This window comes from Macaca fascicularis, chromosome 4, assembly GCF_037993035.2.
Source record: "Macaca fascicularis isolate 582-1 chromosome 4, T2T-MFA8v1.1".
Taxonomy (NCBI): Eukaryota; Metazoa; Chordata; class Mammalia; order Primates; family Cercopithecidae; genus Macaca; species Macaca fascicularis.
The window spans coordinates 145632813-145660000 of NC_088378.1; the positions used below are offsets into that span (position 1 = coordinate 145632813).

At 40.8% G+C, this 27188-nt stretch overlaps 4 non-coding genes and 1 pseudogene across 4 annotated transcripts; 1 reads left to right on the plus strand and 4 right to left on the minus strand.

The window, feature by feature from the left end:
* Nucleotides 1-1988: 1988 nt before the first annotated feature.
* Nucleotides 1989-11792, minus strand: LOC107129589 (heterogeneous nuclear ribonucleoprotein A1-like; annotated as a pseudogene).
* Nucleotides 7065-7136, minus strand: TRNAQ-CUG (transfer RNA glutamine (anticodon CUG)). Its single transcript has one exon. It is a non-coding gene; the product is annotated as a tRNA-Gln (tRNA).
* Nucleotides 11793-20036: 8244 nt separating the features above from the next.
* On the plus strand, nt 20037-20118 carry TRNAS-UGA (transfer RNA serine (anticodon UGA)). Its single transcript has one exon. It is a non-coding gene; the product is annotated as a tRNA-Ser (tRNA).
* Nucleotides 20119-22144: 2026 nt separating this feature from the next.
* Nucleotides 22145-22216, minus strand: TRNAD-GUC (transfer RNA aspartic acid (anticodon GUC)). The gene has a single exon. It is a non-coding gene; the product is annotated as a tRNA-Asp (tRNA).
* A 602-nt stretch (nt 22217-22818) lies between these two features.
* Nucleotides 22819-22900, minus strand: TRNAS-AGA (transfer RNA serine (anticodon AGA)). The gene has a single exon. It is a non-coding gene; the product is annotated as a tRNA-Ser (tRNA).
* Between the last annotated feature and the right edge of the window lie 4288 nt (nt 22901-27188).

The following is a 27188-nucleotide window of genomic DNA, read 5'->3' on the forward strand; positions in this document are numbered from 1 at the left end:
CAACTATATTACTCATTGCCAAGTTGGCAAGGAGGACCCCGGCTTGAGTGGTATGAGTGTTCAAGGAGTCTCTGAAACAAAGTGACATATAATTGCTAAAAATTTCTGGTTTTTATATGAGTTCTTGAGATATATGTTTTAAAAATCTCTATGGTGCAGATGACGTTGTAAAATGGTTGCGTGATGATTCATGTGTTTTTAAGTTGAAAACATGGGTGACAACCATACAATAATGATTATCTGGCTATTGAAGCAGAAGGGGTTTAACCTACAGAGCTGTGAAGATAGTTAATACAGCATAGTGTCCCTAAGGGTAGAAAAGTTAGGCTAGCGGGGTGGCTCACACCTGTAACCCCAGCAGTATTGGAGGCCGAGGCGGGTGGATCACGAGGTCGGGAGTTCAAGAGTAGCCTGACCAACATGGTGAAACCCTGTCTCTACTAAAAATACTAGAATTAGCCAGGCGTGGTGGTGGGCGCCTGTAATCCCAGCTACTCAGGAGGCTGAGGCAGGAGAATCGCTTGAACCTGGGAGGCGGAGGTTGCAGTGAGCCGAAATCGCACCACTGCACTCCAGCCTGGGTTACAGAGCGAGAGTCTGTCTCAAAAAAAAAAAAAAAAAAAAAAAAAGAAAGAAAGAAAAGAAAAGAAAAAAAAGAAAAGAAAAGGCAGTGAATGTTTGTGCTGCATAATACATAGAATCCAAATAAGCAAGGGCATATGAACAGAAGGCTGAGGACACTTCCCTAATATAAAATAATCTTTTAATGAGTTATTGGACCAAAGCCTGACTCTACTTTTTTTTTTTTTTTAGACGGAGTCTCGCTGCGTTGCCCAGGCTGGAGTGCAGTGGCACCATCTTGGCTCACTGCAAGCTCCGCCTCCCGGGTTCACGCCATTCTGGCTCAGCCTCCGAAGTAGCTGGTACTACAGGCGCCCGCCACCAGAGCCGGCTAATTTTTTGTATTTTTAGTGGAGACGGGGTTCACCGAGTTAGCCAGGATGGTCTCGATCTCCTGACCTCGTGATCCGCCCTCAGTCTCCCAAAGTGCTGGGATTACAGGCATGAGCCATCGCACCCGGCCGAATTCTGACTCTACTTCTAAAAGTTTTATATTTAAAAAATTTTTGTTTTGTTTTATGACTTATGATTTTTTAAACTAATTTTATGTATTCAGTGGAGTTACAAACTCCATTTCTAGGGACTTCTGCTCTTGGGAAGCTGGAAGAGGAAAAAAAACCTGTGGTCGAAACCTTCACACACGACAGCAAAGGCAAAGTGGGGAATCTAGACTTTCATCAGGCTGTAACAAGGTGCTTTCCCTCTACCTCCAACACACACACACTCGCACACACACACACGCGCGCGCTCGCACGTTTTGAAGAAAGCAAAATAGGGAGCTGAGACTTTCATTGCCCCAGGCTGTAAAGAACCCCCTATCCCCAGGCCAGAATGGAAGTCAAATAGCCAGATACCTACTTCCATGTTATTTCTGGGATCCTTGAGCCTATTTTGTTCTGTTTTTTTTTTTTTTTTTTTTTTTTTTTTTTTTGAGGTGGAGTCTCACTTTGTCACCCAGGCTGGAGTGTAATGACACCATCTCGCCTCACTGTAACCTCTGCCTTCTGGGTTCAAGCGATTCTCCTGCCTCAGCCTTCTAAAGTGCTGGGATTATAAATGAAAGCCACCGCGCCTGGCCAGGTGAACTCTTTTAATGGTGAACTTCAAGTCACAACAGTAACTATCAGTTCAACTACACCAAGGTTACTGAAGACAATGGCTTCTCCACTGAAGCAGGTTGTATACAATTTCAAATAGAATATGGCATCACCCTGAAGGAATTCCCTTCACACTGTTGGGGAAATTTACCAAGATAGCTTCAGACTAGACTAACTTTACACAGCACATTTTTTAAAGAGACACATTTATTCAGTGTCGTGATTAGACTATTACATTTGGCATCCAACAGCATGGTTGCCAAAAAAAAAAAGAAAAAAAGGAAAAAAATCCACTACATTAAAACCCTTTGTTGGAATGATATATACTTTCCTCAGAACAGAAACTAAAATAACCTGTTATACAATTAGTCACAAATACAGTCCTCAAGTTTTTTGCCCATACACATGAGTATTTGTCTAATACATGTCTTCTTTGTAGCAGTTAGGCCCTTCCACCACTGGGCTTAGCTGAGTTCACAAATCAGTTGTAGTCTGCAGCTTCCCTGTCACTTCTTTGACTCTCCTCTCCTGGTGAGTTTTGTTTCCTGGCAGTAATTAAAATCTTCTGCCACTGCCATAGCTCCTGCTGCTACTGGAACTGCCATAGCCACCTTGGTTTCATGGTTTGGCAAAGTATTGGCATCCACCACCATAGGGACCAGAGCTTCTGCCTCCAAAGTTTCCTCCCTTTATGGGTCCAAAATTTGAAGACCGATCGTTGTAATTGCCAAAATCATTGTAGCTTCCACCACCTCCAAAATTGCTTCCATCATTATCACATCCTCTATAACCATTGCCACTGCCACCATATCTACCACCACCACGTCTGCCACCAAAGCCACCACAACCACTGAAGTTTCCTCCATGACCAAAGTTGTCATTCTCACCAAAACCACCTCCAATGCCACCACCAAAGTTTGCAGAACCACTTCGACCTCTTTAGCTGGATGAAGCACTAACCATTTTTTGCTTTGACAGGGCTTTCCTAAAGTCACAGTTGTGGCCATTCACAGTATGGTATTTCTGAATGACAATCCTATCCATGGAGTCATGGTCATCAAAAGTTACAAAGGCAAAGCCCCTGTTCTTGCCACTACCTCAGTCAGTCATGATTTCAATCACTTCAATTTTTCCATACTGTTCAATATAATCTCTTAGTTTATGTTCTTCAGTGTCTTCTTTAACATCTTTATCACAGTTAAGTGGGCACCTGTTCTTTGAGAATCTTCTCTTGAGACAGCTCTCTTTGGTTCCACAACTCTTCCATCCACCTTGGGTGGCCTTGCATTGATGGCTGCATCCACCTTTTCCATAGTGGCATATGTGACAAACCCAAAGTCCCTGGAGTGCTTGGTGTTTGGATCTTTCTTACTGCACAGTCCGTGAGCGTTCCCTATTGCTCAAAATGGCTCCTCAGGCTCTCATCAGTTGTTTCAAAGCTCAATCCTCCTGGCCGGGTGCAGTGGCTCATGCTTGTAATCCTAGTACTCTGGGAGGCCAGCCTGGCCAACATATTAAAACCCTGTCTGTACTAAAAACACACACACTCACACAATTAGCTGGGCGTGGTGGTGCACACCTGTAGTCCCAGCTACTCGGGAGGTTGAGGCAGGAGAATCACTTGAACCCAGGAGGCGGAGGTTGCAGCAAGCCCAGATTGTGCCACTGCACTCCTCCAGCCTGAGTGACAGAAGAAGACTCGTCTCAAAAAAAAAAAAAAAAAAAAAAAAAGCTCAACCCTCCAATGACAACGAAAAGCTTCAGCAGTTGTTCAGGCTCTTTAGGAGACTGTGACTTAGATATGATGGCAGTGGGAAGAGAGACATTTAACAGTGTTTTCTCAGCAGCGTCCATGGTCAGAAAAGGCCAGGTTTACTTTTAATATCTGAATAGTATGGTTGTCTTATTTTATTTATTTATTTATTTTTTAGTACTCATTGTTTAGTACAAGAATAAGAATTTTAGCTATTAAACATAGAGTGAAAATCTCCTTGTGAGCTTTATTTGTTAAGATACTATCAATCATTGAAATATGAATGGATTTTTACTGTTTTGGCATAAAATGCTTCAATAATTAATAATTTGTGAAAAACTTTACATTTTATGTAATATTAAGATTAAAATTGAATTTAATATAAGGAAGTTAATATAAACATAAGAGTTCTTTAGATTGCTGTATAGGAAGAACATATACTTTTATTCTCAACAAATATAAATATTTACATTAGAATAAAATGAAGAATAATAAAGTTGTAATTACATCTTAATACTTCATTTCTAGAATATTTAAAAATACCTTCAAAAACTATTTTCTATCTTAGCCTTGAGTCTTTAAACAAAATTTCTATATGATAACTTTTTTCATTTTGTCAAAATAATTTAAAAGCAAAATGTCTATTTTGTCACATTAAACTTTCACAAGGGGGAAACGTTCCAAAATTTTGTATTATATCATGATAAATCTTTGTGTATGCAAGTATAATAAAATCTTTGAAGAAAAGGGAATGTTTAGAAGCAATGAAGTCCATCTAAGTTAAAAGTGGGCATCCATTTTTTGGCCCAACTCTGCAGTAGAGTGACTGAAGAAAAATCTAGTAAATGATATTGATACACAATAATATCAACCTTTGAAATTTTGACTAGTAAAGTTTTGATTACAACACAATTCTTATAGTAATATATTGATATAAAATATAACACATTAAATACAATGCTAATAATAATTAGTTTTTCAATAAAATTCTTAAACTTTTACATCCTGACATTTTATTCACAGCAAAGGGGTGCTACAGTGTAGCTTTGGCCATGACCTCAGACAAGTACTAATTTCATAGTCATTCATTCAGCATTTGCATGAATTATAACTTCAGTAAACAGTTTAAAAATTATCTTTTATTATGATAAATGACTCGAGTATAATTTGATCCTTATTACAACATCCCATTTTGTGAATTATTGTTATTCATCATTTTAGTTCCATTTTGTTTCTATATCTCAAAATTTAGTAATTATTAACTAATATTTTAACAGATTCTTTAACAAATATATTATTAGTTTTGTAGAGACAGGGTCTTACCATGTTGCTCAGGCTGGTCACCAACTCCTGGCCTTAAGTGATCCACCCACCTCACCCTCTGAAACTGTGGGAATTAAAGGCATGAACCACTGTGCCCGGCCTATATAGATTCTGTGGCTGAATCATAATGAAAGAGAAAATTGATGGAAAAAGAAAAGTTTAGGAAGAAAAGAAATTATAGATAATCATATTGATGAACATAGTGGTCTAATACGCCTAAGACTTCATATGACTAGGGAGAATTCTCTACCAATGAACTATGCATCCTCAATGGTACTGTCATAACTAAATTTCTGCTATGGACTGAATGTTTGTGTCCCCCTCAAATTCATATGTGGAAGCCTCTCTCTCTCTTTCTCTCTCTCTCTTTCTCTCCCCTTCTCTCTCCCTTTGTCTCTGTCTCTTTCTCTCTCTCTCTCTCCCCACAGTATGTGAGGATAGAGCAAGAGGACAGTAGGCTGCAAATCAAGAAGGGAGGCCTCACCAGACACTGAATCAGCTGGAACCTTGATTTTGGGTTTCCCAGCCTTCAGAATTGTGAGAAATAAATGTTTGTTGTTTAAGTCAACAAACATTATATAGTTATAGTAGTCCAAACTGTCTAAAACAATTTCCTAGGCTTCTATGTAGCTAGGATGGCAGGCATGTGCCCTAAGCTTTGCCAATCAGATGTATTTCTTCTTTCAGAAGAAACATGTATATAAACAAGGGGGGAAAACTCCAAAATTATGTATTATATCATGATACATCTTTATGCAAGTATAATAAAGTCTATAAAGAAATGTTTAGAAGCAAATTAGGGATTTGCTTCTAAATCAAAGGTGGCATCTATTTTCTTGCAACATTTGCCTTGGTAAGGGTAATGAATAGATATCTGCTAAAAGCAGGTAGATATTTAAGCTTTTAGAGGCAGTGGTGGCATAAGGCCTAGCAAAGGCATTCCATGCTGGGGAACATAATGCTGCTAGCAGTTAACACCAGAAAATGCATGAGGAATCAGAAGGAATGGGTAGTACAATATAAAAGGGTGAATAATCATTATGTGCGGAAGCATTTGGAAAATGAAAATGACAGCTCAAATTCTCCACCAAATGTATGGTTGCAGAATCAGGAATTTCCTCTGCAGTAACATAATTTTTAATTTTTGTGACTCAAGAATTGCCATAATTCAAAATCAAATTTATATTATAAATAACTCTAGGTTTCCCATTAATGGAAAGATGAATGAATGAGCTGTGGCATGTTCATATTACACAGCAGCTAACAGGAAATCAGTGAATGAATGGTAGCTACATACAACAAAAGAGATGATTAATTTTAGTAATATGATTAAATGAAAAAAGATTATAATATATAGTCTGATACCCTGTATCCATAATTAAAATACACAATTTTATAAATACTAATAGATAAGATTAAACTAAGGAAAGCACTTTGGCCTTATTTCTTCAGAGACCCAGTAACTTCTTTGTCTTACCTTAAGTTGTGACAAATCCAAACATTTACCAGGAAATTAACTTGCAACAGGAGACATTTAGTTTTATGAAGACAAAATAATCACAGAGACATCTAGGATACAATTTTAAAGCTGTATCATTCTATGGGACATATTCAGTATTGACAGCAATTCTGTGTGGTAGGTTAATGTCATAGAAATGACCAACAGAGCACCATGGAAGCACTTAGAAGATGTATCTGGGTATTTACTTACCGTGTTGACAGTGATTGAAGTTACCATGTGAAGATCCAATAGTGTTCAAATACCTAAGAGAGTTTAAGCAATTTTTATTTAAAATACAGATTTATTTTCACGAATCCTTGTTTCTCACTGGCAAATGAAACACCTGTAAATTCTAGTGATTGCACCTGAAAGGCATTATAAAGCCTCATTCTCTTGGGAAAAAGATACATACAAGAATCTTTCTTCTCCCTCAAATCTGTTGAGTCCTTTTTGTCCTCTGAAGTGAATTAACCGCATTTCATAAGGCAATAAATCAAATAAAAAGTTTAATTCAACTCAAATTATTTTGGGCATTAGAATATCTGTTAGGTGGTGGTGAGGAGGGTACTAAAAGGAAGGAGGTATGAGGAATGGTCTCCTGCTCTGAACATAGAGCATAGAGTCAGTGGGCCCCATACAGAGTCTGCGTCATACTTGGGGTTCATATGAACTGGAGATTCCCTGCCAATCACATCTAAGAGGGAAATTTATTTTAGAAAGAAAAAAATAGTGAGGAAGCAAGAAGAAAAAAAAAAAAACCAAAAACCTCAGGTTCCACCGAGATTTGAACTCGGATCGCTGGATTCAGAGTCCAGAGTGCTAACCATTACACCATGGAACCTCACTACAGCTGTTGTTATTAGCACTCCTTCCTGATGGAATATATCTTCATTTCTAAATTCAAGCCGTCTTCCCTTTAAGAACCTAAGTGTCTACCCTAATGTTCGTTATCTGCCGCCACCACACAAGTTCCCTTTTCGTTTCGCACAGGGCTCTTCGTGCAAAATCCAAGAGCAAATCGGTTTCCAGGGACAGATAAGGTAAGTCCGTGTCCCCCTTAGACTCTTAGCGTCCCTCTGCCTTCTGCAACCTTCGGGGTTCCCTAGCCTCGGTTCGGCCGCCCTCAACCGGGCTGCCCCGACGCAGGGGCAGAGGGCACCAACCTAGAGGCGCTGACAGATTGCGTTGTTGGAAGAACCGCGAGGCTTGCCGCCTCCCGAGCGTTTGTCCGGGGTTCTTTGCTCCTAATGCTAGGCACACTTTTGAAAGTTCGATTTCGTAACATATAAATTATGGATGACTTCAGTTGAGGTGGCATGTCAACTAGTCCTAGCTGTGGCGTTGACGAGGGTAAAAAACAAAAAACAGGACACCGAAAGATGCTTTCAGCTTCACGGGAAGGCTCCACCTCGTGGATACCAAAGGGTAAAGCACTGTTAAAAGCTCGAATATTTGCAAAGCAGGATTTTGTAATTAGTTTCTCACTGATAAAGCTTTGACTTGGTCTTTTTCAATGGTATTAACTATGAGCCTCTCCCAAAATATTCAGCAGTAAAAATTTACGGATGCCAAGACCCGGACGTGACTTGTCTAGGACTGTTCATTGCAGGAGACAAAAGCGATCTTATATTGTCAAATAGAAAGGCTGAGGAAGGAGGCAGAGGGTCCTTAAGAGTAAATAATCGCAGTTGATAGGATCTGAACCTTCCCAACAAGATCACATGAGAGGTATCGGCATCTGCCAAAATGACTTCATTACTTAGAGACGTCTGGTATCATGGACAAAAATCCTTCCGGCTTAAATGAGGCGGCACTGTCGCTACCAGGTTAAAATTAACCCCGCCCGTAGGGCCGTGTGTTCTGCGGCATGAGCTACAACGGCCGCTGTACAGTGGCAACGAGAGTATCCGTACATATCTCATCCAATACATCTTCTCCCAGCCCTATGACTTTCCGATCCGCTCACTACCAGAAAGCAAGACAGAATGAAACCCTCTTGCTAAACGGCATAACTAAAAGTGGTTTGCAGGAGCCTTGGGAACAAGAAGCATGAGGATCCTAAGTATTTTCAACAAAAATCTAGCCCACTGCAGGCTTTTGAAAAACTGAAGGTCCCGGTAACAACTTTAAGATGAGCATTTCTAAGGGCTAGGGCTTGTACCAAGTTCTGTGCTCTTTAAAAAAAAAAAAAAATTAAAAATATATGCCTGTAATGGTCAAAGCTGAGACAATTTGAGCAACAATAAATAGAAGATTTAAACCAATCCCTACAGCTTCCCTGACGTGCAACAAATCTCAGTTTTTCAGGGAATCTCCTGAGCAGAATTCCAAATAACTCCACCCCTTCATTGTGGGCTCTGCATAGTGATTGCTCTACAGAATACAGTATGAAAAAGGGTGGGAAAGTAAGCAGTGAATGAATCCCAAAACCACTACACCAGCAGTGATAAGCCATGTTGATAGTATATAGTCTTGATATAATGTGATAAAAATGGCACTTTAGGCCAAGCATGGTGGTTTATGCCTGTAATCCCAGCACTTTGGGAGGCCGAGGCAGGTGGATCACTTGAGGCCAGGAATTCGAGACCAAGCTGGCCAACATGGCGAAACCCTGTCTCTAAGAAAAATGCAAAAATTAGGCCGGGTGCGGTGGATCACGCCTGTAATCCCAGCACTTTGGGAGGCCGAGGCAGGCGGATCACCTGAGGTCAGGAATTCGAGACCAGCCTCAACATGGAGTAACTTCGTTTCTACTAAACATACAAAATTAGCTGGGTGTGGTGGTGCCTGCCTGTAATCCCAGCTACTCAGGAGGCTGAGGCAGGAGAATTGCTTGAACCTGGGAGGCAGAGGTTGCGGCGAGCTGAGATCACGCCATTGCACTCGGCAACAAGAGCAAAACTCCGTCTCAAAAAAAAAAACAAAAAAACAAAAATTAGCCAGGCATGGTGGCAGATGCCTGTGGTACCAGCTACTCAGGAGGCCCAGGCAGGAGAATCGCTTGAACCCAGGAGGCGGAGGTTGCAGAGAGCCGAGATGGTGCCACTGTATTCCAGCCTGCATGACAGAGGGAAACCCTGTCTCAAAACAAACAAACAAAAAACTCCCACTTTACTTCTGAGGTCTTGCTCCTTTGAACCCCTAACTCCAATCTAATAATGAGAAAAATATCAGACAAATCCTAGTTGAAGGACATTCTACAAAATACCTGATCAATACTCTTCAAAAACTGTCAAGATCATCAAAATCAAGGAAAGTCTAAGAACTGCCACAGCCAATAGAGCTTAGGGAGTCATGATGACTAAAAATAACATGGAATTCTGAATAGGATCCTGGAACAGAGAAAGGAAATTAGGTAAAAATGAAGGAAATCTAGCATATTCATTTTAGTTAATAATAATGTATACATATTTGTTAATTATTTGTAACAAATGTACCATACCAATGTAAGATTTTAATAATAAGGGAAACTGAGTGTGAGGATATATGGGAACTCCTTTCTATCTTCCCAATTAAATGGAAACTATTGATCATGGGAATAAGAACAAAAATGTGAACAAATGAAGTTATTTCTTCAAAACGAATTCAGAACTCTGGCTTGCAATGTGCATCGGTACAATTATCTCCTCTTTTTGCTTAATGAGCCACATTATCAGACCTAGTGACACAGCTTGCACAGCATGCAACTGACCTGAGAGTATACAGACTTGGAAATAGGAAGGACAAATTTTTGTGCCATGCCCACTGCTGCCCTTAGTGCTGTGGACACAGAATTGAGCAGTACACTAAGCACTGGCCCTGCCTGTGGAGATTTCAGTTTGTAGTGATGGGATATTGGCTAAAAACTCTGAATAAACTAACACTCACACAGAGAAAGTTAGGGAAAACTGCAGGTGACTGGAAGCTAACAGCCTAGATAAACTGAGAAGCTCAAATAAGCTGGATATTTGAGTTTAGGCAGGGATTGAAGATGGTATTTAGAAGACAGTGTTGGCCCAAACCTTTTCACCTACTATGAGATACAAGATAGGGGCATAGTCTGTGGACTGGTTGTCTGGGCGGCAATACCGTAGTGGAAGTAAAAGAAGGGCTGAGAAAAAGTTGAAGGATAGACTGAGACCATGGATTGGGCCAGGGCTTCAAGGTTGTTTGTTTTGGGATCACAAGTATCTGCTTTGAACTGTAAACATCAGGGAGTGGCAGAAGTGACTTTGGGGAACTTAGGAGATTCCCATTGTCCTTTTGCCCTCAGTATAACTGAACATTATTTTGTTCCCTGCCATGCTGAAGTTGGTTCCACACCAGGAGCTACTGGTACCAGTCTTTGGGAATTGGTCTTCATGTTTGCTCATAGTCATTTTATTTATTTCCCAAAAAACAAAATGCTGATGGAAAGTTCCTCTCCCTCAAATTCCCAATGTCAAAGTCAGTAGAGCCAAGATTTGTACAATATTTTTTTGCTCTGGACTCCAGATCATATTGAATAAAATCTAGGAAACCCCTTTCCCAGAAAGATGCCCCTAGATACACACATACACCATTTTGAAAACGATCTCAAGGTGTTCATGAAACACTTGAGGTCCATGAATCTCAGGCTAAGAATCCTCTGCATTTGATATTCCTCTGTATGTCATCTAGCATAATTTTTAACTAATAAAAAATGAATTCTATAAGCAGAAATTAAGCATCATACTACTGAAGTAAAATTGTCTTTTAATTGTACATGAACATTTCATTAATATTGGTCTTGTAACTTAGGTCACAGGTGCACCCATAACAAGCCAAAATACTAGTTAAACCAGTTCTCAGAGGGCTCTTGGGGTGTATATTCCTGACAGAGCAGTTTGGGGATACTTGATGCAGACATAAGTAGGTCAGACAGTGGAGAAGAACAGGTGCATATTTATCACCGGGTAATTGGACCTCCACTGAGATAATTTGTTACAGAGAATTGTATTGGTTTCTGTTTAGTGCGGATTCTATCCTGTTCACAAAAGGAAAGTATACACTTCAAAATTGCACTATATACATTTATTTATTAAGGACTAATTCTCAAACTTTGAACATCAGAGAGGCAGTCTCTTCCAGGTGCAACCCTCATGACTATAGCTGATTTTGGACACCATTCTCTCAAATTATTTCTTATATAATTATTATCATTATAGTAAATGTGCACAATACATTGTTTTATAACCCAAATGGATTGGCAAGTTTTTTGTTTTGTTTTGTTTTGTTTTTTCTATAAAAACACAAAGAAGCAGGGGACTGGGCATGTCAGGGCTGACTCACGGGCTGTGTAGGGCTCAGGGGGCCAGGAGACCTGGGTCTGGTGGGTGGGAGGGCGCCGTCCTGGGGCCGCAGCGGCCGAGAGTGGGAGATGGCGGCGCGATGGAGCAGCGAGAACGTGGTGGTAGTTTCGTGACTTCCAGGCAACTGCGATGTCTGTGGACTGTCTTGGGCAACATGCTGTGCTTTCCGGCCGCAGATTCTTATACATCGTCAATCTCGAAGCCGCCTTCGAAGGTCACCGAAAGATCTGTCGCCAGAGCAAATGGAACATTGGAACTGTGCAGTGGAAACCTCATGACAGCTTTGCACACTATTTTGCAGCTTCGGGGCGGGACCACTCTACAGACTATCTGAGTCTGTTCTTGTCAGGAAAGGCAGTCCGCAGAAGGAAAGCGTCTGAGCAAAGAAAGAAGAGCAACTTTGTGGGCTTGAGAAGGAACAGAAAGCCGCCCTTCCAAGCCATTTCCAAAACAGGGTCTGACTTTAACCGTGGATGTCCGAGGTTGCACTGATTTTCAGGACTATTCTGAAAGAGAAAGGGAGGGACAGTCTCCTGCCTTTCCACTCTCAACCTCTTTCCTGGGTGATAGAAGGAACTCTTTTAGTCGGTTTATACCTCAGGGCCCTTATTCCCCTCCTACCCTCAGTCCTTGATCGTCTAGTCCAGGGTTTTCTAACCTTGGCACTACTGGCATGTTAGACCAGGTCATTCTTTGTGGTGGGGGCTGTCCTGTGCATTGTACGAAGTTCAGTAGCATCCCTGGCCCCTACGTACTAGATCTCAGTGGTATACTCCCCATCTCTTGTTATGACAATCAAAAATGTCTCTAGACACTGTCAGATGTCCTCTGGGAAGCAAAATCACCTCTGATTGGGAACCACTGATTTAGGCTGATGCCTCAGTACTTGTACTCAGTGGATTAACACTGCATTTGTTCAGGCATGCTAAGGAACACGGTCTTTTTTTGTTTATTTGTTTTTTCACCATTAATCATTTTAAAGTGAACAATTCAATATCCTTCACGACATTCACAGTGTTGTGTAACCACCACCTTCATCTAGTTCCAAAACATTTCTATCCTTCCAGGGTAAAACCCCTTACTCATTAAGCAGTTTCTCCCCTTTCCTCCCTCCCTCACAACCCCTGGCAACCACCCCAGTCTGCGTGCTGTCTCAATGGATTGACCTATTCTGGATCTTTCATATAAATAAAATCATAAGAAAAACAAAGAAGCACAGCATTTTCCTGTTCCAAACTCTCTCTAAACTGAATTTAGGTTTCCTAGTGGCAACTGTCCAGTTGGTTTTCACTCCTAGTTCTATGACCTTGGGCAAGGAGCTTAATGTCTCTGTGTTTTAGTTTCCTCAACTGTAAAACTGGAATAAGAAGAACACTTACGGGTTATTCAGAGAATTCAGTGAGAACTTTGAACAGTGCCTGACACTTCGTAAGCACAACTGATTGCGGTTGTTATTGTTGCCCTTCCTTCCTTCCATCCTTCCATCCTTCCTTCCTTCCTTTCTCTCTTTCTCTTTCTTTCCTTTCCTTTTCTTTCTTTCCTCTATTTCTTTCCTTTCTTCCTTTCCTTTCCTTTCTTTCTCTCATTCTCTCTTTTTTGAGACAGAGTGTCACTCTGTTACCCAGGCTGGTACGATCTCGGCTCACTGCAACCTCTGCCTCCTGGATTCTAGGCCTTTCTCCTGCCTCAGCCTATGGAGTAGCTGGGATTACAGGCGCGCACCACCACTCCCGGATAATTTTGTATTTTTGGTAGAGATGGGGTTTCACCATGTTGGCCAGGCTGGTCTCAAACTCCTCACCTTAGGTGATTCACCCACCTCAGCCTCCTAAAGTGCTGGGATTACAGGCATGAGCCACTGCACCTGGCTGCCCTGCAATTTCTTGGTTCCTCAATTTTAGACCTCGTGCTGCATATCATCCAGGTCCCCTGGCCCCATTCTGCATCTTGTTGTCTGCCCTGGCGCTGATCAGTATGGACATTTTCAATGGGCTTCTTTATCCTCTGACTCCTGCTTGAGTTTGGCCAAGAGAATACCTACAAGAGATCCAGGGGGAGAGTGAAGAGTGAAGCTGCTATATTTATTCTCTGGTTCTGTTGGCTGCAGTCTGAATCCCCCAGGAAATGTCCCAACATCTGCCAGGAAACCTCTCTACACAGCCCTCTCCAAAGAGCTGCAGGTCCCAGGCTCCATCTTATGCCCATCAAGCTCAAGGGTAGTGCGGATTAGTAGCTCCAGTAATCTATGCTGCCCATTTATTTGTAAATAATAATTTAAATAAATTATCCTCAACTTTTCTAGTTCAAGTAAACATTCTACTTCCTGCTCATGTCCTGATTGATACAGATATCTAAAGACTTCCCACACTGAAAGAAAAGATATAGCCTAAAACACAAATACACTTATCTACCCTCATCTTTCAATGTATTTGTATCATAGTATTGTGGCTAAATAATGTTAAGTGTTTTCCTTATTATGTCCATGGAAATATTGTTCACCGCAGGATCACTTGTATACTATAACTACATTCTCTTGTTTTTCCTGATTTGAATACTGCCTCTTTTGTTTGCCTCCTTTCTGTGTTTCTAATACTAATTTGTCCCCCAACTCTCTTCCAGTGCTGCAAAATACTTCTGAATTTGGTCATTTTTCAGTTCCTTTTTCTTTTAAACTTGTCCAATCTGAACTGGTTAATCTGTAGGTCTGCTTTATAGCGATCATGCTGATGCTTCTCCATCTGCGGAAGAGCCAGCCCCTTTACCGCTCACCTGTATTGAATGGTTTTTTTGTTAAGTCACAAATCTCTTGGTTTACTCCCTATTTTTGGAGAAGATCCTCCAACAGCTTTCTGAGAAAAGAGAAATTTTTTGAGATTTTGCATTTGGCAATCTTAAGCCTGTTTGAGCTCAGATGCATTCCTAGCCACTCCCTTGGTCATCTCTGTAGTGCCAGTGGCTGGCCCCTGCCACTGCATTTCCACTGATGGCCGCTGACTTCTGCCTGAATTCAGCCAATAGAAGACAATGAAGGAATATTGAGAGGTAGAGAGAAGAAGAAAGTCAGGATATTTCTTGCTTTCCTTCCCTGTTACTTGCAGCATTTCTGGCAGCAGTTGTGTCTCCTCCATGGCTCCAGATCCTGCCAGACCTGCCTGCTCCAGAGGGAGATCCCACCTCTTGGGTTCAGATTTCTACCTCTCATCCCAGTTGGCTTCTTTGATCTTCCACCACCTCTGTAACCAGTTCCCTGCATGAAAGACACGAGTTTGAGTCCTCATGAGGTCTCTGTTTCCTGCTTATGACCTAAAAAATATGATGCATTTCTGAAAATATATTTATTCAAACTTCATAAATGATTTTAGTTTGGTCAGGTAGGGATTTCTAGTGTGAAAAGCACGTTTCTTCTGCTCCTTTAGATGTTGCCCTTTGATGTAACTGTAGTACATTCAAGTGGACCTGTCCACTAGGAAGACTCAGGAGAGAAGTCGGGCCTGGAGATAAAGATTCAGTTGTCATCTTCGTGGAGATTGCCAAGGAGGGGAATGATGGAAACATGAGAAAAAGGTTACTGACAGTCTTGAAAATAACTTAGCGGTCTCAGCTTCTGCCTGCAGCAACTTGGGGGTTCCTTTCTGGTCAGACACCTTCTGAAAATTTTTGTTTTTAATGAATTGAGATTTTTACACCTTCACCTTCAATTTGCATTTTAATACCTTCAGCATGGGCAGGGTGATCAGTATACCCTGTGGATTCAAACCATAGTGGCGCACTTCCACAACCATACTCTCAGAGCTTCCCTAACACATACATAATTTTCTTGGCTGAGATACTCCCGCCCCATGCCCATATTTGTTATTTTCAAGGGTTCTTGTTCCCCTTAATGCTCTTTAAAAAGTAATAGCATCTTAGTGAACTATGATAGCACCACTGCACTCCAGCCTGGGCCACAGAGTGAGACCCTGTCTTGAAACGATAATAATAATAATAATAGAATAGTATCTTATTATTCTCATATATACAGAATGCTTTCTTATTTCCCTGAGAATAATAATGATAGGTTTTTGTTTTGTGAGGTTTGTTTTTGTTTTTGCTTCTGTTACCTATTTATCTCTATTTCTACCAGGCTGTCTTTCGTTCATTTGTTTGCCTTGGTACCTGTGTTTTCTCCAATTTCTGGTGGCACATAGCAGTTCAGTCATATTTAGGAGGTAGACCCCAAAACCTAATTGGTACTATGGGTATGGTAAAACAAATAGGCCTCATTCTAGAACGATTGTGTATGATAGGCCATTTCAATCCAGACCCTTGATATGTCCATATCTATGGGTCAGTTTTCTTAATAATGGTCAATTTTCTTGGGGAGCAGAGTCTTTCAGTCTTCTGCATGTTTAGGGCTAGAGGTAGAGAAAGCTTAGCTGTCCATACTTTCTGAAACAGAAAGGGAGCTTCAAGTGTCCTATAGAGACTTTCATTCCATCTCCCAATTTTCAATATGCGCTTCACTCCCAATTTCAATTATACCTGGTATCCTTAAGTCAAGAGCATTTCTGGAGCTTTTTTTTTTCCCAAAGTAAACCCTCTGTGAAGGAGGGGCAGTACAGACTAATGAGCCTAAGGTTACATGATTCTAACAACTCTTTTCTTGTTTGTTTGTTTTAGAGATGGAGTTTTGCTCTGTCGCCCAGGCTGGAGTGCAATGGCACGATCTCAGCTCACTGCAACCTCCACCTCCTGGGTTGAAGCAATTCTTGTGCCTCAGCCTCCCAAGTAGCCGGGATCACAGGCACGTGTCACCACGCCAGGCTAATTTTTGTATTTTTAGTAGAGACGGGGTTTCACCATGTTGGTCAGGCTGGTCTCAAACTCCTGACCTCGTGATCCACCTGCCTCGGCCTCCCAAAGGGCTGGGATTACAGGCGTGAGCCATCGTATCCGGCAGGTTCTTCCAACTCTTAAGCCTTTCCAAGAAACTGTGATATCAACTTTATTATTGTTGGCTTCCCACCTTGCAAACAGGTTTCAGCTTTATCCACTCTAATTCAATTACTATTTATCCAACTCCCTTCTGTCTCCTAAATTTTGTTGATAACTGTGGTATCCACCTAAATTCCTGTTTCCTCCTCCATAGTACAGTGTTGTCTGTGGGACTAAGCTACTCAGCCAAAGTCTGTACTTACCAAGACTCCTTACACCTCAGTGAGGCCATATGATTAGTTATAATCAATAAATCATGAATGCAAGTAGCATTTTTCTCCAGACCTTTAAGAAGTGTGCACTTTCCCAAGCTTTAGGGGATAATAGATTCGTAAGATGGAAGGGGCCTGGAACCTTGAATCACCACAAGGAAAAAAAAACAGGTTCCTCTTTCTTTGCTGACACAAAAATCTGCAATCGACTGTTACATGAGTAAGACATAAATCTCAGGCCGAGGCGGGCGGATCACCTGAGGTCGGGAGTTTGAGACCAGCCAAACCAACATGGAGAAACCCCGTCTCTACTAAAATTACAAAAAATTAGCCGGGCGTGGTGGTGCATGCCTGTAATCCCAGCTACTCGGGAGGCTGAGGCGGGAGAATAGCTAGAACTCGGGAGGCAGAGGTTGCGGTGAGCCGAGATCACGCCATTGCACTCCAGCCTGGGCAACAAGAGCGAAACTCCATCTCAAAAAAAAAAAAAAAAAAAAAAAACTCGTAAATTTCCCTTGCATCAAGCTACTTTAATTTGGGAAGCAAACAATGTTTTGTACTATCCGTTATTTGCTCTCATGCTCTCTTCATCACTGTAGGTTTACACATTTTTTGAATTGCTTTTATTGCCAACTTGTGGGCATCTTAAGAAAGCAAAAATAAAGCCCTGGGTTTCACTACCATTTTAACCAGAAGTCCCCTTGAACAATGTGACCACTTGAGCCAAATGTTTGACTACTGAGTAACATCAAAGTTCTTGTATCTAGGGACGACTTTTTCCCTGTTCCAGCAATAAAATGCTATTTCTGCCCTTCGTTTTTAAACCTAAATAATGATGTTTGCTTCACAGCATAGAAAAACAAAGAAAAAAAAAACCCTATGATCCTACAACCCAGACACAACTAGTAATGCATTGGTGTATTCTGCCACATCTCCCAAATATGTATAATGCAAAAATGTTACGTGAGGTTATACAGTATATGCATTTTTAAAATTCTCCTCTTTTCACTTAACATTATATCACATGCTTCTCGCCTGAACTATCACAATCTTTTCAAAAATACTGTTAGTTTATTTATTTATTTCTGCTATCCACTAGTAAGAGCTGCAAAATATCGTTTTTATTGGTAGTATTTTTCCAGGTAGATATAACCTATATTACATAATCATCTTCCCTCCCATTGTTGGAAATGTTTGTTATTTTAATTATTTCATTATTATAACAAAATATCATAAGTGTCTTTGAACATAAATGATTTCTTTTAGTTTGGATTGTTTCGCTAAGTTGAGTTTTCTTCAAAATGAAGTGAGTTAGCCAGGTGCGGTGGCTAACGCCTGTAATCCCAGCACTTTGGGAGGCCGAGGCGGGCAGATCACGAGGCCAGGAGTTCAAGATCACCTGTCCAACGTGGTGAAACCCCGTCTCTACTAAAAATACAGGAAAAAAAAAATAGCTGGACATGGTGGCGCATACCTGTAATCCCAGCTACTCAAGAGGCTGAGACAGGAGAATCGCTAGAACCAGGGAGTTGGAGGTTGCAGTGAGCCGAGGTCCCGCCACTGCACTCCAAGCCTGGCAACAGAGCTAGACTCCATCTCAAGAGAAAAAAAAAAAAAAGTGAGTCACCATTTGCACGAGCTTCCTGGTGGAATGGAGAAGTGCTAGGGCAGCAACAGAAAGGATCTTGTTCCAAGAACATGGGTAAGGGAGCTGATTAGTTTCCTAAGACTGCCCAAACAACCATAAACTGGGTAACTTAAAAAGACAGATTTATTCTCTCACAGCTCTAGAAGTCAGAAATCTAAAATCAAGATTTTGGCCGGGTTGGTTGTTTTCTAGGTGCTCTGAGGGACAATCTGAGACCTCTTTCCTTGCTCCTAATGATTGAAGAAAATCCTTGGCATTCTTGGTTTGTAATTGCATACTCCACTCTGCCTCCCTCTCAACATGGCTTTTGTCCTGGTGACTGTGTCTCTAAATTTCCCATTTCCTATAAGGACAATAGTCACTGGATTACTGGATTTAGAGCCTACCTGAATCCAGCGTGACCTCCTCTTAACTTGATTAAATCAGCGAAGACTGTTTTCAAATAGGTCACACTCACAAGTACCACAGGTTAGGATATCAACATATCTTTCTGAGCAACACAGTGCAATTCACTTCAGGAGCAACTGTCTTTTTGTCTGCCCTAAATGAAAACGAGTGTGGGAGAACTGTATCTGCAAGAGAATTTGAGGGTCTCAAATGTAAAGGAATTCTCCCATTTGTATCTGAAAGTCTGTCTGAATCTACTTGGTGGTACTTTGGTCAAGCACTTCAATTCCCAGAACTCAAAGCTGTAATCCCTGAGATTCCCCATTAAAGAATAAACAATAAAAGCCTGGTTCTGTAGTGTTTCCCTGAACCAACAGTCTTTAATCCTAGGGGGAAAAAAGGTATTAATATAGCTAGATTTAGTGTGGCATTCACAAGCTCTTTTGCATTAGGAGGGACAAAGAATGTTCTCAAGCTGGAAAATTTTGGAAAACATGTTATCTAAGGTTCTCCATATTCCCCTGGCTCCTGGGACTGCCTGCTTTCCTCCCTGGGGAAGGTGAAAAGGAGTTAGCTTTTCCTGAGAGGATGGAGACCTTCCCATCAACTTTTTCTTCAGAGAGTCCACGAAGGCTAGGTCCTCCCTGCCCCTTCTCATCCTGCACCCCTGCTCAAATTGGGTTTCAACGAATTCTTTAAGCCAGAGAAAGGACAAAGCAGTTCAAAGCTGTTGAAGATACTTCTGGCTTAGTATTCAATACTGAAAGCAAAAGCAAATGACTCCAAGGTCATAATTCCTTCAAATTTCTTCTAGCAGGTTTCCTGTGCCATTGTCATTTGAGGGTGTGAAGCTACTAGGATCAGACCCTCAGCTCCAAACTCCCTTTCTGCTAGTATCTCACAAATACCTGTGAACAGGTGCCTCAACCATGACTAGCAAGTGGGGTTCTAGGGGGAGAGAAAATCCAAATCTCTTGTCTTAGAATGCTCCTTTGAACTCCACATTTCTCAACTGAATTCCAATTCACTATGGATGACTTATTTCATCTAAAAGCTGGAAGCTCTTAATGCACCTAGAAAATTATTTGTTACTAGACTTAGTAACCAGGCACCAAAACATCTTTTACCGTAGTATCTACTTACTATACTACCCAAGAATGGCACACTACTCACATCTTCAAAAGCTGTAACCAAGAACCCCATATGGCTGTGTAGTCGTGGCCGAGTGGTTAAGGCGATGGACTTGAAATCCATTGGGGTTTCCCCGCGCAGGTTCGAATCCTGCCGGCTACGGTTTTAGCCTGACTTCTCCCAAATAGTTTCTTTCTAATTGCACCCCAAAGGCAACTGAGTCTCCTGGATTACAGTTGTGTCATCTCCTTTGGTAACCCTGCCTTGTGCTCTGCGTTCTATCTGTCATCATTGTAGGTAACCCTGCCTTATAGTTTGCCTGTTTGAGTCCATTAACCTCCTCCTCCAACACCAGAGACAACTGTGTCTCCAGTAAGAGAGAATCTATTGTGGTGTAAACACCACCTAACGTTAATCCACCTAACGTTAATCCTAATTTGAGGAAGGCAATTCTCTTTTCCTCACCGACAAACTCTGAGAATTGAAGTCAGACTCCATGGAGTTTTCTCTGTAGATAAGTCTAAGTTGCTTGTCTGGGGTGTGAAGATTTTGCCTATTGTGTATTCAGTGTTTTGTTACCCCAAGTTTAGGGACTGTCTGTCATTCAACAGCAATAAGGCATTACCTGTTTTGCAGCAATAATAACAACAACTGTGATTGTAACTTCAATATAAATGGTTGGTTTGTAGACAGTACCACACACATTGTATCTTCTCGGCCTGAAAATTCGAGAGCCCAAGAATGGGAAAGGTTTATTAAACCACAGGAAGTGGATGTTAAAGCTAACCTCTGACTGCCAAGCCCTTATTATTTTTATTCTATTGATTTTGTTAAATGCCTTCATCTTACAGTTTAGAAAAATTCCAGGTGAAGTTCTCTGGCCCCAGTCTATTCTTCCTATCTTCTCCAGCACATTCAAAGACCAAGAACACTTATCTGGGCTTTACAGTACATTCAGGAAACAAGGTGTAACTTCAGACACTCAGTACTTTGGTTCTCATACAGAAGAAAGTTGGGAAGAAAAGGTCTAGGGAGGAGAAGAAAAGATACGGAAAAACAAGAAAACGGAAGAGAGGAGAAAGGCCAGGAGATGGAAGGAATGGAACAAAAGAGAAGCTAGCAGGGTGCCAAATACAGGAATGTTCTCACCCCTCTTGGCCACTTTTATTCTGAGTTTCCTCTGTCTTAGCAACCCCTAAATGCCCTTGCTCTTGTTCTGACAAGTAACTTTCCACTTTCTCCACTCTTTGAAATCAGCCCCTGATGTCAAGGCGCTTCTTAAAGTCCAACACTTTCACAGAGACATTTGGATTATTTCCAGTTTGGCCATTACAACTAGTGCTGCCATGAATATACTTGTACATGTATTTCAGTGAATATAAATAAATATTTTTGTTGGAGAGATATACTTACGAGTGGAATTGCAGAGTCACAGTACATGTATACATTCAAGCTTTAATATATAATGCTAAGTCATTCTCGCAAGTGGTTGAGCCAATTTACACCCCCTGAGCAAGTATCACATTGTCCTGATTGCTATGGCTTTTTAAGTCCCCCCCCCACCCCCACCTTTCAGGAAGCTCGATTTTTATTTTAAATCGGACATACATTCACTAACACATTGCCTGAAGCTTCAGATATTGTTGAAAGTAGCAATGTTGACATTCCTCATGTGTTCCTGAAACGTGGGAATCTCCTCAAAAGTCTGTGGCCGCTTCGTCATCTTCCCTCATACGTTTGATTGACATCTTGTGGATTCTATAATTTGGAGTTGCCCAGGTCAGCTAGTGCAGCTGGAGCATACACTATCCCCCAGCTGGACCATGTCAATATCTTCGTTCCAGGATTTCATGTCTAGAAGGATGGAGGATTTGAACATTTACATGAGCTTTTTGACCATGCAAATAAGAGGCAGATGCTAGACAACTGTATTCTCGATAACTTTTAATAAGTACATTTTGTGTCATTTAAACCTAGATTCTCCTTAGGGCCTTAAACTAACTGTGACTTTGAGTTTTCAGAATTGCCTGGAATGTTTCTGTGATCAGAGCAGCTGGTTTTAGGAGTGAGGAAAGTCGAGAGGGTCCAATGACAGTTAAGAAGGAATGGCAAGTGGGTCCCACCGCAGCTCTGCCCTCAGAGCCAGGTAGGGGCCATCAGTGGGCAAAAGATGCAAAAAGCTGCTTTTCTCCCCGTCGGGGAATCGAACCCCGGTCTCCCGCGTGACAGGCGGGGATACTCACCACTATACTAACGAGGAAGACCTGAGACTATCTTTTTTGACTACCTCTCATAAACTGAAGTACTCTCGTCCACTGTTTTAAGTCTAAGTTTGTATTGTACTAAATTGATTATACTTGGCGAATTTACACTTTAATATGCCGCCTCAGTCGAAACGACGGGGTCTGTCAGGACAGCCTGCTTTTTTGATTGTGATGGTGTCGATATCTCTGACAGTGTTTCTAGTCATTTGCAACCAGCGAGACCGGGTGACAAAAGCAGTTGAACCACTGATTCCACAGAAACTGATAACTGACCACAGACTTGGACCTCAGACTAGGACTAAATTTCCATGAAGAGGAAAGCACTATCAACACTTGTAACAAGTATAGGCTTCAAGAGGATTTGGAAGGCAGGGAAACGCAAGGCGTCCCAGAAAACCGTGCAAAGGTTCCGCTAAAGGGAAAATGATTAGGTATCTACTAATTAAGGCACCCATAATCTTAATGAAAATAGTAAGTAGTCAATAACTTCCACCCTCCATTATTGTGTGGGGGTTTCAGGATCGGGGAAGTACCAAACTCAATTCGCAATACCTGAGTTGGTTTAAATTTCCTTCTTCTAAACCTTCTCTTGTTAGCTCGTAGTCGGCAGGATTCGAACCTGTGCGGGGAGACCCCAGTGGATTTCTAGTCCGTCGCCTTAACCACTCGGCCACGACTACACGGCCTCACCACGTTTTTTTTTCACGTTACAGACATGAAAAAATGCAAATCAGGATAACTACCGTATTGGTACAAGAAAATTGGCTTTGTGAGTTGAATGTAAACTTTCAGATACAACGAGAGTTTGGTTTAAAAAAAAAAAAAAGCCAACTTCCTGTGCCACCTGGACAAGAGCACTGGAATGAGAGTCCTCCCGCGTCAGGATGAGCAGCATCAGCGTTCCAAGCAAACAATACAAACTTCACGTTAGTAAACGGTGAGCGAGCTCCCGTCGGCGCCCGAAAGTAGGCTGTGATCTGAGCTCTGGCAGTGGAGTCTCTGCAGATGGAACAAAACTTTGCTAATTACGAAGTGGAGTGAGACTCTAACTTATGGCCCCCACTCATCCATTGCCTTTGAACATCCCGTCTTTCGATAGTCCTGGACACTCGTAGGTAATTGAAGACAGAGTGGAAGATTGCATAACTTGTGTGAAATCAGCACTTTGATCGAAGTGGAAACTGGGCGAAAACAGCTGGTGATTTACATGATTTAAATGGTTACAATGCAAAGATGTCCACTGTGGCATTGTTTGTATATAGCATATAAATATGCTAACCAGTAAGGGAACGGTGTGATGCATTCCTGTCATAGGGTACCATGCAGCTGTTAAAGAATTAGATTCTTATCGTTTTATTTGGAAAATGTGTGTAAACTTTAATACACAAAATAGCGAACATAAATAGTTCTATTTATATCGAATGAACCCCCAAATTAAAGTCCATTAAAAACATCCGAAGGGACACTCACCAATCTAATAAAACAGCAAAATGGAATGTGAGAGATTAAAATATCAATTTCGATTACGTTTGTATTCTTTACATTTGTCATAAAAATAATCTGCATTATTTATGTAATTGGAAAATTAAAAATAGAAAAACAGGTACTGCAATATTTATGTAACTGGAAAATTAAAAGTGGAAAAACAGGCTAAAATATGCCATTGCATATTTATGCATTTAAAACCTGGTTGTGTAAAAACAAAAAAGTTAATACTAATTTATCCGAGGTGTTGAATCACAGCTCCTCATCGTTTTCTTCTTTTAGCTCTTCTCTCTTTCAAATTTTCAAGCAAAGTATAAGTACTTATTTGTATTTCTACTTAAAGTGTTCCCACACTTCCTTAAGACTACAAGATGATTGTAGTACCTTGTTATCTGTTTGAAGAAATACGGAGTGGTGTGGCATGGATATTGAACCAGTAAAAAAAAAATGATACCATCTAACTATTCTAAATTTCACATTTTAGAAAACGCCTTCATATTCAGGACCTCATGTAACTCTCATAACAGTTCCATGAGGTGCTGCCACCCACTTTTACAATAAGAAAAATGTTCAGATAAGAGAAGTTTGTAATTCACAGGGCTACTGAGTATTGAAATCAAAGTATCTTACTCTGTATCTATTACTCTTTCCTTATAGAGATGGAAAATGGCACCTTTAAGAACAGAAAGGCACAGTCCCCTCAGCATTCAAAGGATAAATCCCACTTGGTCACAGCATATCATCCTTTTTAAAAATTGCTGATTCAGTTTGCTAACACTTGTTAAGAATATTTACACCTATTTCCATGAGGAACATTGGTTTGCAAATTTTTTTTCCCCTCCAACTGTGATCTGGTGTTTGGTTTGTTTGCTTTGTTTTTGCTGAGGTAGGGCTATTTCATTTTTTATTTTTTACAGTAGCTTATTTTATTGAGGTAAAATATATATGTTTAATTTACCATTTTTACCATTTTTAAGTGTACAGTTCAGTGGAAACAGATACAGTTATATTCTTTGTTTCCCTTCATCCCCCCCAAGTTTTGATGTCAACTAATATTCAATTCATAAACTGAGTAGGAAAGTGTTCTCTACTTTTCCAGTTTCTGGAAAAGTTTTTGTAGACATGATATTATTTCCTCTTTAAAGGTTTGGTAGAATCTACCAATGAAGCCATCTAGGCCTGGAGTTTTCTTTTTGAGAGGTTTTAAATTATAAATTTTATAATTATAAATTATATTTTTAATAGTTATATTACGATTCAGATTATTTCTTGAGTGGGCTTTAGTAGTTTCTATCTTTTGAGAAATTGATATATTTCATCTAATTTGTCAATTTAATTGGCATATTATCCAAAATATTCTTTTATTTTTTGTATAATCTGGGTAAATGTTCCCTCTTTCTTTCCTGCTGCATTTATTTTCTGACCAGTCTGACTGGAGATTTATTGATACTATTCATCTTTTCAAAGCACTGGTTTTTGGATTTCATTGATCTTCTCTATTGTTTTTCTATTTCATTCCCTTTTGCTCTTTAATATTTGTTCTCTTCCATTTACTTTTAATTTAATTACATTTACTTTTAATTTGAATTTAATTTACTCTTATTTTTCTAGTTTCTTAAGGTGAAACTATAGATGATTGATAGACAATTATTTTTTTTTAATAGGGTCTGGCTCCGTCCCCCAGGCTGGGGGACAGCTGGGGTGTAGTGGCATAATCTCTGCTTGCTGCAACCTCCACTTCCCCAGCTCAAGCATTCTTCCCACCTCAGCCTGCTGAGTAGCTGGGGACTACAGGCACCCGCCAGCCCCTAGCCCGGCTTCTCCCTCCTTCCCTCCCTCTCTCCCTCCCTTCCTCCCTCCCTTCCTTCCTTCCTTCCTCTCTCTCTTTCTCTTTCCTCTCTCTTTCTCCCTCCCTCCCTCCCTCCCTTCCTTCCTTCCTCTCTTTCTCTCTCTCTCCTCTCTCTTCTTTCCTTCCTTCCTTCTCCTTCCTTCCTTCCTTCCTCTCTCTTTCTCTCTCTCTCTCCTCTCTCTTCTTTCCTTCCTTCCTTCTCCTTCCTTCCTTCCTTCTCCTTCCTTCCTTCCTTCCTTCCTTCCTTCCTTCCTTCCTTCCTTCCTTCCTTCCTTCCTTCCTTCCTCCCTCCCTCCCTCCCTCCCTCCCTTCCTTCCTTCCTTCCTTTCCTGTTCTTCTGGTAGAGACCGGTCTCGCCATGTTGCCCAGGCTGGTCTCAAATCCCTGGGCTCAAGCAATCCTCTTGCCTCAGTCTCCCAAAGTGCTGGGATTACAGGCATGAACCCTAGTACCTGGCCACTTTTTTCTTCTATAATATAAGCTTTTTTTCTATGAAAAGCTTTAGCTGTATTTTTTTATATTTTGTTTTCATTTTTATTTAGTTCAAAATAATTTAAATTTCCCTTGTGATATATTATTTGGTTTTAGGCTATTTTGTTTAATTTCTGTTAATTGATTTCTGGTTTAATTCTGTTGTGGTCAGAAAATATACTTTCTGTAATTTGAGTCCTTTTGAGCTTACAGTGACTTATTTTTTAGCCCAAAATAAGGTCTGTCTTGGTAAGTATTCTATAAGCACTTGACAAGAAAATTTTCTGTTATTGCTAAGAAGAGCGTTCTATACATGTTAATGAGGTCAAATTTGTGGTAATGTGGTTCAAATCTTCTGTATTCGTACTGAATTTTCAGACTATTTGTTCTATCAATTACTGAGAAAGAAGTGTTAACATTTCCAACTATCAGCCTGGCACAGTGGCTCACACCTGTAATCCCAGCACTTTGGGAGGCCGAGGTGGGTGGATCACCTGAGGTCAGGAATTTGAGAACAGCCTGACCACCATAACGAAACCCCGTCTCTACTAAAAATACAAAAATTAGCTGGGCATGGTGGTGGGCACCTGTAATCCCAGCTACTTGGGAGACTGAGGCAGGAGAATCACTTGAACCTGGGAGGCAGAGGTTGCAGTGAGCCGAGATCGCACCACTGCACTCCAGATCGCACCACTGCACTCCAGCCTAGGCAACAGAGCAAGACTCTGTCTCAAAAATAATAATAATAATAATAATAATATAATTTCCAACTATAATTGAGTAATTTTTCTATGTCTCCTTGCAGTTTAGCAGGTTTCGCTACACATATTTTGAAGCACTATTTGTAGGTGCATACATGTAGGGTTATTGTGGCTTCTTGGTGTATTGACCTCTTTATCATTTTGAAATGTTCCTCTTAATCTGATTATAGGCAGTAAATAGGGCAATTTCTTTCTCATTTGTTCCCTTTTTCCAGGTATCAAAATTAGTCACTGCCTATTGTCTGTCTGAAAAAAGTTGTTACATATACTTTGTACAGTTTTCCAGTTGTTTAAGGTGATAGGGTAAGTCTGGTTTCTATTACTTTACCATGGGGAAGAAACAGGAGTCCTTTTGGCACTGGTCTGAAAAATGACCAATTTGATTTTAAATCCTGGTGGGAT